Genomic DNA, 14,170 nt, shown 5'->3' with positions numbered 1-14,170 from the left:
AAAAGGAAAAGGAAAAGGAAAAGGAAAAGGAAAAGGAAAAGGAAAAGGAAAAGGAAAAGGAAAAGGAAAAGGAAAAGGAAAAGGAAAAGGAAAAGGAAAAGGAAAAGGAAAAGGAAAAGGAAAAGGAAAAGGAAAAGGAAAAGGAAAAGGAAAAGGAAAAGGAAAAGGAAGGAGAAATTTTAAATCCAACATAATTTCATAGTTGAGATGCAAAAGGAAAATTTTGGGTAGCCTTTATACCCATGAAAGGAAAGAATTATTTTGCAATAAACCAATTCTAATCAGAGAAAGAAAAGCCAAGCACATCCTAAGAGTTCTAAGTAAACATTTCTGAGTCATCCAAAATAGTTCTCACATAAATAATTACACAGCTGTTAAAATAGATTCAATTATTGTTTACATTTAATAAATTCATTGGTTCAAAAGCCAAACCAATCAATCATCTTAGATATAGAGTCAAAATGACTGTTGTAACATAATTTTTGATTTCACTTCAAGATAAAAATGTCATTTACAAAATAAGTACTTTTTGAGAAAAAAATAAAAAGACAGATTGTAAGGAAGGTGTCCAAAATTATCTAAATGCCTGCGACAGAAATAGAAAAGATACAGATAAATATTATTTCTGCCTTCAGGAGTCAAAAATGAAATACAGTTTCATCCTTGAAAATTTTAAAACCTCTGTGAATATATTAATTAGGTTTTAATGTTCATTTGGAGAGCAAGTTAAATAAAGCATGTTCATACTTTTGCTAAGCACAGGCATTTTATCCACATCAATTTTCTCAGTACATTGCCAGTAGCACAAAGAATTGTGGAGTCGCTATTTTATTTTGAAATCTGAACTGAGACCAGATAGGAATTACATTTAGCCGTGCTCGTGAATATATGAATAATATCTGTCAGGTAGATTCCCAGTATGAATTAGATAATAATCACTGCAATAATTATCTGCAATTACTCCATTACCTTAGGGACCTAGAAAGATAAAAGCCTGTGAAAGCACAAATTGTGTGCTACAGATTGTTGTAGACCATCCCCTGTTGATTTACACTACACACACCAAGAAACTAGTTCCAGCTTGAGCACTCACTCCCAGCTCTGGGCTACATGCATTTGGACAGGAAGGCAGTCCTGCCTGGCTGCATATCCTGGGGGAGATCAAATTTCCTCTGGGAAAGGGGCCATTGCACCCCTGGCTGTGCTGGTGGCTGGGCATGTCAGGCAGGGGACATGTTGGAATTGTCTGTTTGAGAGAGGGAATGGACCTGAGAGCGGGGAGGGCAGGGCTCCCTTTGCCCTGGGCTCTGAGCAGGGCTGGGACTGGATAGCCACCAGTTATGGGATGCTGCAAGTGGATCCCATGCACAGCTGCCTTACTGTCGGGGATGTCGATCCCTGGAAGTTTTCAGGGACAGGCTGGATGGGGCTTGGATCAACCTGGTCTAGTGGGAAGTGGCCCATGGCAGAGGGGCTGGAAGATTTTCAAGGTCTTTTTGAATCCAAACCATTCTGTGCTTCCATGATTCTGTGCTTCCCTAGACTCAGGATTAAGACTATTCCTGGAACCTTAAACAAGTATAATCTTAAACAAAAGATATTTCTTCTCAGTGCTGAAGGCATGCAGAGCTCTGGAGGGGCAAACCTTAGAAGCAACCCCTCGTCCTGCACTGCATCTCCTCATCCTCCATCTAAGAGCAGCATTTTGCTGACACAGCTTAATAGAAATAATTAACAGGAACAGGGGAAGGCTTCTCTTTGGGTCAGAACTCTGCCTTGAGTGCTTTTGCCTATTACAGCCTCAGTAAAAATCTCTTGCCCTTCTTCAGCAATCGCCCTCAGGTACCATTCTGTGTCTCTTTCAAAACCTATCACTTAATTTCTATTTCTAAAAGTGCAAAGTTGCACAAAATGCAAGCCAACTATTAAAGGATGGAAATGGCTTGTTATATGACAAAAAAAGTGCATTCCCACAGTCATTTTGGTTAATTAAATATTGACTTCAACCAACACCAGAGATAAGTGTACCAAACCAAACTGACAGCTCTGGATGTGATAAAACTAGAATTAGCTGCATTTGGGATAAGTCTTGTTGTATTTTTAGTTAATGAATGAGCTATCATATCTGTCAAACTGACATCAAAATTATTAGAAATGTCAATGGAATTTAAAAAGCAGTAGATTAAGTGGACACAGATAAGGGTGAGGGGATAGTGTCTGTGAAATAACAGCACTTTGCCAGATGTTTCCATGCCAAACCAGATGGCAGCTGCAGTATTATTTATTTTTAGCAGAATGCAGAGTCTAAGTTGGTAGATGTATTACTGTAATCATAAAGGCGCTTGTGAGCCATTTTTTAAAAAAATTAATTGGTTTGATTGCAGCTGTAGTATGATTATGGCAAGTGTGGCCATCAGCTGCCCAGAACTTTTCCAGATGGGCTCAGAGCATGGCCCACGGTGGTTAATTAGTGGCAAATTAATCCAAGGTAAACTTGTCCACACTTTCCTCTCTTATACTCAATTTCAGCAATGAAAGGTGAAGGTTTCCTTATCTAATGTTATGAGAGATGCCCACATTAAAAACAGAGGGATTAATTAGAGTCACTTTTCAGTGTGGGGCTTGTTCTGTGAGAGAACTGTATCACCTGTGAATTTATTTGTCTGAGTCCCTTTTGTACAACTGGAAGAGTTTTATGTTTTTTCAGGGGTCAGTGACAATTACAATGTATATTTGCTCCACATAATCATGTATGGGATGTAACAAAGTGCAGGAGAGCCTTAATTATCCCTGAATTAGTGCTTCCTCCTACATGTCAACCCCACTAACCTGACCTGAGGCTCCTGTGTGTATCATGCAGCTGCCCAGCTGGACAAGCTTTTCTCTTATGACCAGTTTCTCCCTTTCCTGGAATTCCTCTTAAAATTTCCACAGAGGGGAATACTTTTCCTCTTAGAAGCTCTGGCTGCAATCTATCTGTAGGTCTGTTTTGTTGGCTGATGCAGGGGTTTGTGCTTCAGCAACATTCCCTTGCTCAGCTACATCCTTTGAACTTCTGGCTTGTATTTTCTAGGCTGTCAAGGCAGAAATGTCCAGAGAATATTGCTAAATATTTTGTCAGGGCTGGATTAGATGCAGGCAAAGCCCAACAACAATGGCTTAGCCACCTGAGGTGTTTTTTGTGGCATTTCTGGCTCAACTTTTGTCAATTTGAAGCCATTCCCCCTTGTCCTGTCACTCCAGGCCCTTGTAAATAGTCTCTCCATCTTTCTTGTTTCTCATATAAACAGATTATTTTTACTTAAAGCAGGGCAGATTTACCCTGTTTTCTCCTGGAACCATTTACAGCTGCAAACAAAGGGGAGATACTGCAGAGGAAATTAGGAACAGGCACTTCTGTGAGTTCAGTATCAGGAGATAAGCTACACAAAGAGTTACAAATTAAAGAGGCTCACCCTTTGACAGGTAGGAAAAGTATGAAAGCAGTGTAATCTGAAAGCCATGGCAAAAAATAATAACTGGAGATCCCTGCAAAAGTTCTGCAAAAAATTACTATCAGCCACTGCTGCTTCCAGAAAGAAAAGAAAGGAAATATATATATGTAAAGTTCTTTTGTTCTTTTCCAGGAGTGTGTTTTTTTCTTATCTTGTGGCTACAGCTTTTTCTAAGATTAAATAATTCCAAAGATAAGGTTAGTATTCTGACATCACGAACTGCATCATGAGAGCTATTTTAAAAGTCTGTCATGGAGATTTGGCTCTGAAAAATTTAATTAGCAAAATCTGCTAATTTTTTTTAAAGCAGCTATGTTTTTGAAAAAAAATTAAGGATAGCTTTTATTTTGCCTAAAATAGTTGCTATTTGCAAAAAATTATTGTTCTTAACTTTATTTAAAGATAAATATAATATCTTCATAGCCCTAGTTTTCTAATTTAAGGTCTTCTGAATTGTGTATTGAAGAATAATGGAAATACTGTCTTTTTTCTTTTCCTGTCCTATAATAATTTTGATCATTTCTAAGCAACATAATCTCCCTGCATGAAAAAACATTCTCAGAACAATACTTTACTGTAGAGTTTGCTGAAATATGAGCACACAACAGGAGCCATGTAGGCACAGAGCCTCCTGGTAGCAGGCAATTCATTTTTAGGTTGAGCCTTTTGTCCCTTGCCTTGAGTTTTGTGTGGAGTCACTTCTGATGTTCAGTCCCAGGGGACTTGTATTCCTTCCAGACACTTCGGGGAAACTGTGGTTAGACATTTAAACCATGCTGTTGATGGGTCGGTGAAAGGTAATAAGCCTCATTTTGTCTGCAAATGTTACAAGTTGTCCCTTGCCAATCCTTTCTGTGTCTTTGATCTTTTAACTTTGCAACTTTGGCTTAATAAAGAGGCCAGTTAAAATGGCCTTTTAGGAGGAAATGTGCTCTTTTGAACAAGCAGGAGTTTTTGTGAGAGGTGTCTGCAGAAAATACTGATCTGAAAGTATTGTTTTGTGGTTTACAGGAGCTGAGCTGAGTGTCATAGATCGGTGACATTTCTGTGGGACATTTTTTTGTATGGACTTCGTTTGGTGACACCTTACCCAGAGAATACTTCTGTTAACATTTTATAGAGCAGACATACCTGCTTCCCTGCAAACAGTCCACAAACAGACCATGGTGAAATAAGACAGGTTTTAGGTATCTTTTTTTAGTAGTGAAAGAAGCCATATATTTATTTTCTTTGCAAATCAGTCCTCAAGGCAGATTTCCCTGGGCTAAGTTATCCCAGTGGAAAGTGTGAGCAGCAGAACTGCAGCCTTCCAGATGTCTGAAAGTTTGCTGTTTTGTGGTACTTAAAACACTTCACGAGTAATTCTCAAAAGGTCCTTCACTGAGAGTCAGTGAAACACGGACATATCAAAGGGGCTTTGCCAGCATTGTCATGTTAAAAACCTTTCCAAAGCACTCCAGTGAGGGCCCAGGTGTCTCTCACACCCACAAAGAGCTTTTGGTGTCATCAGAAGTTTCCATTTCCCTAGGAATCCCTGTAGATCATGAGGCTGCCAGCAAGGATTCAGGCTGGGTAGCAAATGATGAATGGGAAGCTACTGCTTCCACGTTTTCTGCAGCTTGAGACACATTTTAAGGCAAAATGACAGCTCCAGAATCACACCCTGTTCCTCACGCATCTCAGTGAAAAACAAGATGAAAAAAGAACCTGTCTCAGTCCCCAGCCAGACATGGAAATATCTATTCAAAAGAGCAGCCTCTACTTCTCTCAGGGCCAAATACCAGGTACAGGCAGGCTGAGTGGGTGGGGAGCGTCTGCAGGACGCTGCATCCAGACATCAGGAAGCAGCATCGCTGCTGCAATATTGCTCCTGATGCTTTGTGAGCTTAGACTCCCATTTAAAGTTCAAATCCAGGAGGAAACTTGTGACCCACCATCAGTGAGATCCTCAATAAACTAAAGGCAAAGTTCTCCTCACCTGTCTCCCAAGTAGGTATTTATTCCTTTCAAGGTACCTGGATAAAATGCTTGGAAATTTCAGAGGGATGTGAAGACACTCATGCAAAATGTTTCTGTTTTCTTACTTTTAATCTCTTTCCCAGTGTCATCTAAGGTTATGTAGAACATGTACAGCTGTAAGAAGAGTTCCTGGAAATATGTTTTCGTATTATTGCATGGTCAAATTGCACCTTGCAGGGCAATAATAGATATAATAATTATTCTGCAAAGTGCTTTATAAAGGCGCTGCTGGTGAATAACAGTCTTGAGCTCCCTTGGACTTGATGAAGCAGGGAATTCCTCTCTGAAAAGACAGAAACCAAATCTCAGTGCATGTGGGCATCTTAGACTTTTGCCAGGAGAAGGGTGCTGTGATTATAGCAAAAATACTGTAGGAAAACTTATTTTGGGAAGAATAATTATGCCAACAGAGCAAAGAGACTCTAGGAAGAAAACACAGTGGTTATGACTGCAATTACAGGGGCAACCAGTAGCTATTTTCCAGCATTACAAAAGCCATATATATCCAAGATTCCAGATGCTCAATGGCATCCAAAAAACGTGGGTTCTATATGTCAGTGTCATGTAAATTACATTTTCCTTGACACAGACACAATGAAGTTACACCCTCTCCACAACTTTGAAGTACCAGGGAAGAAAGTAAATAAAAGTAGTTGCATTTGGAATATCCTGGATGAATATTAGAAAATTTAAACCTGTCCAGAAGTAGCAGTTAGTCACTAGATATCATATAATTAATGAGCTTGAAATGAGTAAGGCCGGGCACTCCATTACTCCACCAGACTGATTCAGAAGGGAGAATGAGGCTATATTGTTTTTTCATGTCATAAAAGTTGCAGACTTGGATAATGAAATGTCAGAAAGACTCTGCTCTTACAGCTCAGCTGTTTCTTAAAGTCCTGCTTTTATTTTCAGATTTGCTGTTAATTCCACTGAAATTTGACCCAGAGGAATTTTGTGCTACTATTTCAGTAACATAAAGATCATGAGTGGATTGCAAAATTGTTCTAGGATATTACCTCTTTTCAACAATGCTATAACAGCTTAAAAGCAAACGAAGAGATAAATCTATGAAACATAAAGCTGGGAGTGCCCCATGGAATGAAATTATATGACAAGACCTCAATTCTTTGTGCCAGCCATTGGAACAGAGAGTGCCAAGTGAAGAATGAATGGTGGAAAATTGGCTTTTAAATAATTGTAAAGGAAAACAGAGATTGCAAGAGACTATCATTAAAATGTGGGGTTTTAAAAATCAAAAGCTGGTTGCAATTTTGACAATTCTAAGTTGGCAGGTGGCTGCAGACAAAATTACACTTTTCATCTGCTCTGGAAATAGTAGTTAATAACTCTTAGGCATTTCTTGCCTGTGGGACTCTAAAAACAAACCAGTGTGCCCAGAGACATTAATGGGTGGTTCATGAACACTGGTGCCATTATGAACCAACTCAGAGAGTGTGGTAACAAAAACTATAAGTTATATAAAATTGTTTGTAGATGAAGGACACCATGGAGGAAGTGAGAATGAGAACAGAGGAACCTGGTGAAATCCATTTAATTGGCATTGGGATAAATGGTTTCTGAAGAAGTAGAGTTTTTTGTAAGATGCACTTCTGTCTCTTCTGCGCTGGCAAAAAAATAAAAAAGGGGAGAAAAAAGCCTAGACTTGCAAAGTCTCTGCTTGCCAGCAAAAATTCCATAGATTGCTAGTTTGGGGAAGAGAGAATGCAAGGCAAGACACTCAAATTCTTCTGGGTATTCTGAGGGAGAAAAGACACAGTTGTGCCACCTTTCCCTTTGGACACTGCTGTCACTGCCCACAGGGGTGGTTTGAATTCCAGGGATCCAAGACCTTCAGCTGACAACAAGAGACCACCCTGGCCTGGCTGACATGAGAGCTAGAAAATCCTTCCTGCCCTGGCCCGTGCAGTTTTGTAATTCTTATTGATTACAGCCTCTCTGAGCTCTGAATAAGCCATGTATGACTTCTAAACACTTTTTGGTTTTGGGGGAGGGGGAAATAATTGTGCTTTGTGACTACATATTTTGTTTTCTTTATGAGTCTTTGGCTTGGAAAGCTCAATAACAGGAGTAACATATAAAAAATGCTGTGGAAAACATGGAAAGAAAGCAGCTTTACCTTGTTCTTGGATGAACTGGAGCTGATGAGTCAGTAAAGCATCCTCCTATTCCTCTTGTTCCGTTCAGATAAACGTTCTCAGTTAAAAACCCCAGAGATTTTGCCCAGACTCTGACTTAAAATCTTGCCCAATGCAGACCTGTTTGCTCAGTGAACAAAACTGTTGTTTAGTCTCAGAATAAAAGCTCATCTTTAGTTAGTGCATGTTTCAAAGGAAAGGATCCAAGCACAGCAAATGTCATGCATGCATTCAGTGAATTCATGAGGAACAGATGTCATTTGCAGGCAGAAACAAGGGGAGGCTCTTACGTTTTGAATTATTTAAGCATATGGTAGCAAAGAACAACCAAAAGATAAAACAGAAAGTATTTTTGCTCTGTTAGTCCAAATTGCATATTCTCATAGTCATTCAAAATCCTGCTAGGAAAGATTAATAATCAGCTCTTGCTGGCAACAGGCAGCAGTCTTGTTTGGAAGACACCAAGCAAGATTAGAGTCCTCCTGTGCTGGGCTATTGGAGGAGATCAGGTGAGAACCAACTCCACAGAAATCTGCGATTCCAAAGCACACGATGGAATGATTATTCCCACTACAGATTGTTTACAGGGAGTTGTATCCTGACTTGCCCACTGAATAGTTTTCGGCTTTTCTGAAGGTGACATTTCAGGAAATATCTCATGTCCAGTTGCTCTGTTCAAGGTAGAAATCATCTTTCCACACTCAAGATGTCCCATACAGTGGGACATTGGAGCTATGTGAGGATTCTGAAGGGCCACAAAAGTGATAAAGGGACTGGAGCATTCTTCCTATGCAGACAGGCTGAGAAAATTTGGGCTGTTCAGCCTGGAGGTGAGAAGGTTGTGTGGAGACCTCACAGCACCTTCCAGTGTCTGAAGGGGCTGCAGGGAAGCTGGAGAGGGACTCTGCATCAGGAACTGGAGTGATGGGAAAAGGGAGAATGGCTTCAAACTGAGAGTGGGTTTAAATTAGATATTGGGTAGAAATTCTTGGCTGTGAGAGTGGTGAGGCCCTGGCACAGGGTGCCCAGAGAAGCTGCCCCATCCCTGGCAGTGTCCAAGGCCAGGCTGGATAGGGCTTGGAGCAGCCTGTGGTAGTGGAAGGCGTCCCTGCCCACGTGTCGTGTTCCACTGTGGGGAACTGCCAAGAGCTCTTTTAAAACTACATGGTCAGGAACGGAATGAAGTCAAATGAGACAAACATGGTATCTGAGGGCAGTTTATTGGTAATGAAAACAAACAAACAAACAAACAAACAAGAACCTCCCCCCCAAAAAAAAAAAAAAAAAAAAAAAAAAACCACAAAACATCAAATAAGAAGTATTTGCCCTACTTAAGAGGGCTACAGGGAGAGAGAGCAGAGACTCAGAGGGCATTGCCAGTGGAGCTCGGGGTGTGCCGTCCGTGCCCCAAGCCGGGCCTGTGCTGCCGGCCTGAGGACAGCGGGGACAGCAGCCCGGCACGATGTCAGGGGGATCGGGCAGGAGGGCCAGGAGCCCGGACAGGGGTGGACGCAGGTGGCTCAGGCAGAGACGCAGAGAGGAAGGCGGCAGGGCGCTGGTCAGGGATGCAGGGAGGCAGGACAGACGCGAGAACGAGCAAGAGCCAGCGAGGGCGGCAGAGCCCAAAGGTAAGGCGCCAAAGCGTAAGGCTCAAAAATCCCCCACTCAAAATCAAGTTTTGAAAAGCGACTCTGAAAAATCCCTGGAATCACCAGGCTTTGAAAGCAAAAGCACTGTGTCACTAAAGCCTCAAGGCAGGAGCCAACAAGAGGCAAAAGCATAATCTCCAAACCGGCCCCCGCCTTGTGCTTGTGTTCTTTGTGTGCGCCTGGCTGCTCCCACAGCCTGCCCTGCTCACTGGGGACATCGGCCAGGTCCGACCTTCGGCCATGTGATGGGAGCAGTCCCTGGGGGCAGCTCAGTCCCCTGTGCCTGTCCCATGGGAGGTGTCCCCAGGCAGAGTCCTCCCAGAGACCAAGCTCATTCTGGTTGTCCCCTCCCCTGTGTGCCCCTGACAGCCATTGCTGGGACAAAACAAAGCTAAATCAGCTCCTCGCACCATGGCAGGGGTGGCACTGCATGATCTGAAGGTCCCTTCCAAGCCAAACCATTCCATGATTCTGTGATTAACAGCACTGGCTGCAGAATGAGAAAGGATAAAATGTTAAGGCCAAAGTAAATCACCTCTCCAAACACCTCTGCCCATCACAGCAACCGTGACATTGCACAGCAATAACTTCTCACTTTGCCTTTCACCTTCAGTATTTTATGGGAAGTGTTAAGACCATAATTAATTCTGTAAAGCAGTCAAATGCAATGAGCATGCATCTGATCCTATAAAAATCAAATGGGATATTCTTCTCTTGGTAATAGGATTTTTGTAAAAATCCTGATAGTTCTTAACAGGGATTAGATTTAAGCAGGAAGGTTTTTAATATTGGAAATCAGATTATTTTTGTGGTCTTTTTATGCTATGATTTTTATTCCCAAAATACACATTGTGTTAAAAATAACAGTTTTTATAATGATCTGCAAAACTTTTAAACTCACCAGAGTTAGGAAGGCAAGAAATGAAATTGCTGTATGAAATAATTATGCTTCCACAAGATGAAACTTTTCCCAGCTAAATGGAAAAACATCAGTTACTGCACATCTATGCCTAACATAGCTCTAGTGACTGTAAAGTAAATTTTGCCACATCTTATAATTGAAATTATTGAAACTTTGGGAGTGTAAACTATTCACAACACTGTATTCAAAAAGGAGTTATTTATATCTTTAGTTTCATGTGCAAGATACATGCAGAGTTAAAAGTTAAACTGAGAGTCAGGAGAATCATAAATAAAATTACAGGTGAGAGGTGCAAAGGAAGAGTCCAAAAGCACAGTACATCTGTAAATCATCATTAATGAAGTATTTTGTAGATTCATTGGTCAATCCTTGCCTAAATTAAAACAAATGTCATTATCATGAAAGCAGTACTGGTACTTATAGAGCTAATATATATTTGAGGTTGAGATATAAGCAGCAATTAATTTATGTATTTAGAATGAAATCTACTGAACTATTTTGTGTCTGTTTTCACAAATTCTATAGCCAGTTCTATTTGGTTGCTAATAAAATCAAGGATAATATTTGCAGGACAGCAAACACCTTACCAAAATCCACCTCTTTGTGTTAGCATGCTCAGTATCCAGTCGGCAAAGAAAAGTAGTTCTGCAGCACTTTAGGAACCAAATTTGTACAGGAAAGTCAAAATGGAGATGTGGGAAATGAAAATCGATTTTTTTTTTCACCCCATGAGAGTTTGTCATAAAATGTTAACATTCCTCACTAAACCAGCTCCAAACAGTTGGCATTTTTAAAAACAGAGCTGGGAATGTTTTTCCTGTGTGAAAAAGCCCAAAGGGATACTTTAAGTTTTCGTCCTGATTTGGTATCAGGACAAAGTGTTTCAATAATGGAATTTCCTGTGTGATGAAAACCCTGGGTATCTGTCAGCTCTTTTTAGAAAATCTGAAGAATTTCACAGAATAATACATGGAAGCAAATATTGGTGAAGAAAATCCAGCTGTGCTGCTTGCACCAGCAGGAAGCTCAGCCTGAGGGGTCCAAACTCCCTTTTTCTGCAGACTAGACATAGAAGAACACATTTTTAATGCAGTGTTCAATCTCAGGAGCCAGAATAGAAGAATTTTTTTCAAGACACTGAGTAATGTCTTAGAAGATATTTCCTGTAGACCCTTGGTTTTAATTTGTACTTTGTTTCTTAAATTTTTTTTTCTTTGCATAGCTTGCACTTCCATCACTTCTCTGAAACATTCATTGGTTAATAATTTGATATCTAATTATTTGCAAATTTGTTTTATCATTTTCAAGAATTTGTGTGTCTTTGGAGGAGAACTTCTCAACTGTGAAGTAATATCATCATGATCTTATAACGTTACTAATTCAACAATATTCTGACTGGAAATGAATCATAATACTGAGTAATGAAGACTTTCAACTCATTTAAAATGTTGATTTGCAGTTCACTTGAATTTAATCAGAGGAAAAGCTAATGATTTCCAGAAAGAGACTTGTAAAGTTTAATATCTCTTATTTGTGTTTTCCTAACAATAAGGTATCATAGAATCATAGAATGGTTTGGGTTGAAAATGGCCTTAAAGATTATCTCATTCCAACCCTCTGCCATGAGGGGTTGCTGTGTCACTTGATTTTACTTCATTTCAACCAGTAAAAAGTTGGATTTAACAATATATCCATGCACTGCCTACGAAACACCATGCTAAATTACAAGAGTATTTTGCAGTTTTAGCCTAAAAATTCCCTCACCAAGCTTGTTTGCTGGAGAAATGCTCCCTGGTTTCTCTGCAGTGCACAGGTGATTTTACAGACCAGTGACTTTTGTGTACTAGTGGGGGGTTGAGAAAATAAAGCCAAATAAAATAAAGGCAATGGGAGTGCAGAATGGTTTTGTGATTAAGTGTGCAAATGAAAACTGAGAGGAAGAGTAAAGTGTAGTGATTGTGCCTTTTGGCAATGAAAAGCAAGAGCTGATATAAATATTTGTCTTTTTTCTTGGAATCAGGGCCTTGTTAATTTATTTTTTGTTCGGCTAGAATAAGGATTGTTCAGTTCTGGCTTATCATAGATAAATGAAACCTTTCAATAGTACTGATGGTAGTTAATGATAGATTTTTTTATAGGCAGTGTCAAAAGCCTGGGACTTTTGCATTAAAACCAACCAGCGCCTGTGTCATCTTCTATTTACTTATATATCTGACTTTAATTGCAGTTATGGACTCCAGACTGATCCTGTGCTCATCTGTGAAAACCCTTTCCTCTTCTTTCAGAAATTTTCTGCCTGCCATGAAATAGGTGGAGGAGAAAAATAGATGTGCTCACTGAAAATTCATGGCCTGGAGAGCCAAAAGGGCCATTCTGTAGCCTGGACATTTTCAAAGATATTCAGTGGGGTTGTACTGAACTGAACCATTTGTGACACAACACCTTCAGGAGCTCCATCCTGAAGAGAGGAGATACTAATTGTCACCAGCACATGGGGAGATGAATATGAGCTATGCAGGGAGTGAATGCAGCTGCTTTTCAGGTGACTGGTCACACCCTGTTCTTCCCATGTCCAAATCATCAAGTTGTTCTGATCCATGCTGTGTTTTTGACCCCATTCTTACTTACCCTTAATATTCTCGCTGGTTTGTCCATTGACTGTGCTCAAGCACTTCCATTTATGCTTTCCACAACATTTTGGAGCATGGAAGGTTTTACTGAGTTCAGCTTTCCCTCAGGAAAATCCCTACTCTACCCATCATTTAGGTGAGGGAGGTGGTGAATATAATGGAAAAATTTCAAATGGCCAAGTTAGAAATAGTCTGGTGGTGATCTGAGCAGGATATTAATGTAGGGAAAATATGATATAATATCTCACTTTAGGTGAGTTTGCAGTGGAAGATGAAGTGACTTGAGTGTTTGTGACTACTGTGAATTACTCTTAAATTCTTCTCTTACCATTTGGCAGAATGGACTGGAAGATTAAGATCAGGTAGTAAGAGATATTTTGCTGGTTTTGCTCCAGACAATATTGACATTTTACAATGAGAATTGAGATAGACCTTCAAAATGTCCAGTGCAAACCATAAAAAGCTTTTGACACCTCTGCAGTTCATAAAATACTGAACTAGAAGCATTACTATGCCATAAAGAGGTTTAAATGAGTGAGGCTTAGGGTTTTCCCGAAGATTATGCTTTCTTTGTGACTGGTCAAATTCCTGCTGGAAATTAGATTAATTAAAAGTGGCATCTAAAATAGTTTTAGCCCCCTTTTTGAATGTTTTCAAAACAGCCCTGAAATAACAGCTTATCATATACAGCTCTTTCCTGTGCGTGAAGTCATCTTATTTGCAAAAGCCAGGTTAGATTTTAATAAATGCTTTCTCCTGTTAATAAATAACACATGTTCTTTTATGTATGTGCTCAGTATGTGAAAGGAGTTTTCACCTTCTTTTTGATACAAAGTCAGAGGAGTCTGGTAGAAAATTTAAGTCAGTAAATTCAGATTTTTTTTTTTTCAGGAACATGTGAGAACTCTTTGGATAGTTGAAACATTATAAGTTTGATATGTAGAACTTACATAAGTTTTATATTTCTAGTCACTGTGTAGACATTCACATACTTTAAAATTTATTAATATATTACAATTAATGCATTTATTAAATGGCAATAGTTTGTGCTAAAATTAATCATTACCACTGCAAAGGGAAGTACTTGAAAGCCAGGAAAACACTAGCAGCAGGGATGTGTGTTTGGATGGCTGCATTAAGGTACAGCTGGAGATAGTGGAATCACCACAAAATCCAAGGAAATCATTAGCTTGACACCAGGATTTGGGTTATATCCATTGTCCTCACTTCTTGTGAGAAGTGCCAGCCAGTAATGGAAAGCAAACCACCCCAGTCTGGTTCAGCATGTTAAAATTTG

At 39.9% G+C, this 14,170-nt stretch overlaps 1 long non-coding RNA gene across 1 annotated transcript in view; it reads left to right on the top strand.

Annotated features, from left to right (window-relative positions):
- LOC137468599 (uncharacterized) overlaps positions 1-8,106 on the top strand; it is a 58,619-nt gene extending 50,513 nt beyond the window's left edge. The window contains exons 4-5 of the long non-coding RNA XR_010996044.1: positions 3,349-3,691; positions 7,576-8,106. This is a non-coding gene — a long non-coding RNA (uncharacterized lncRNA). The remainder of the gene's footprint in view (positions 1-3,348; positions 3,692-7,575) is intronic.
- The last annotated feature ends 6,064 nt before the right edge of the window (positions 8,107-14,170 follow it).

Source organism: Anomalospiza imberbis, chromosome 2 (genome assembly GCF_031753505.1).
Source record: "Anomalospiza imberbis isolate Cuckoo-Finch-1a 21T00152 chromosome 2, ASM3175350v1, whole genome shotgun sequence".
In the NCBI taxonomy this organism is placed as follows: domain Eukaryota; kingdom Metazoa; phylum Chordata; class Aves; order Passeriformes; family Viduidae; genus Anomalospiza; species Anomalospiza imberbis.
The sequence above is the reverse complement of the archived record's forward strand: the minus strand, read 5'-3'. Positions and strand labels throughout refer to the sequence as shown.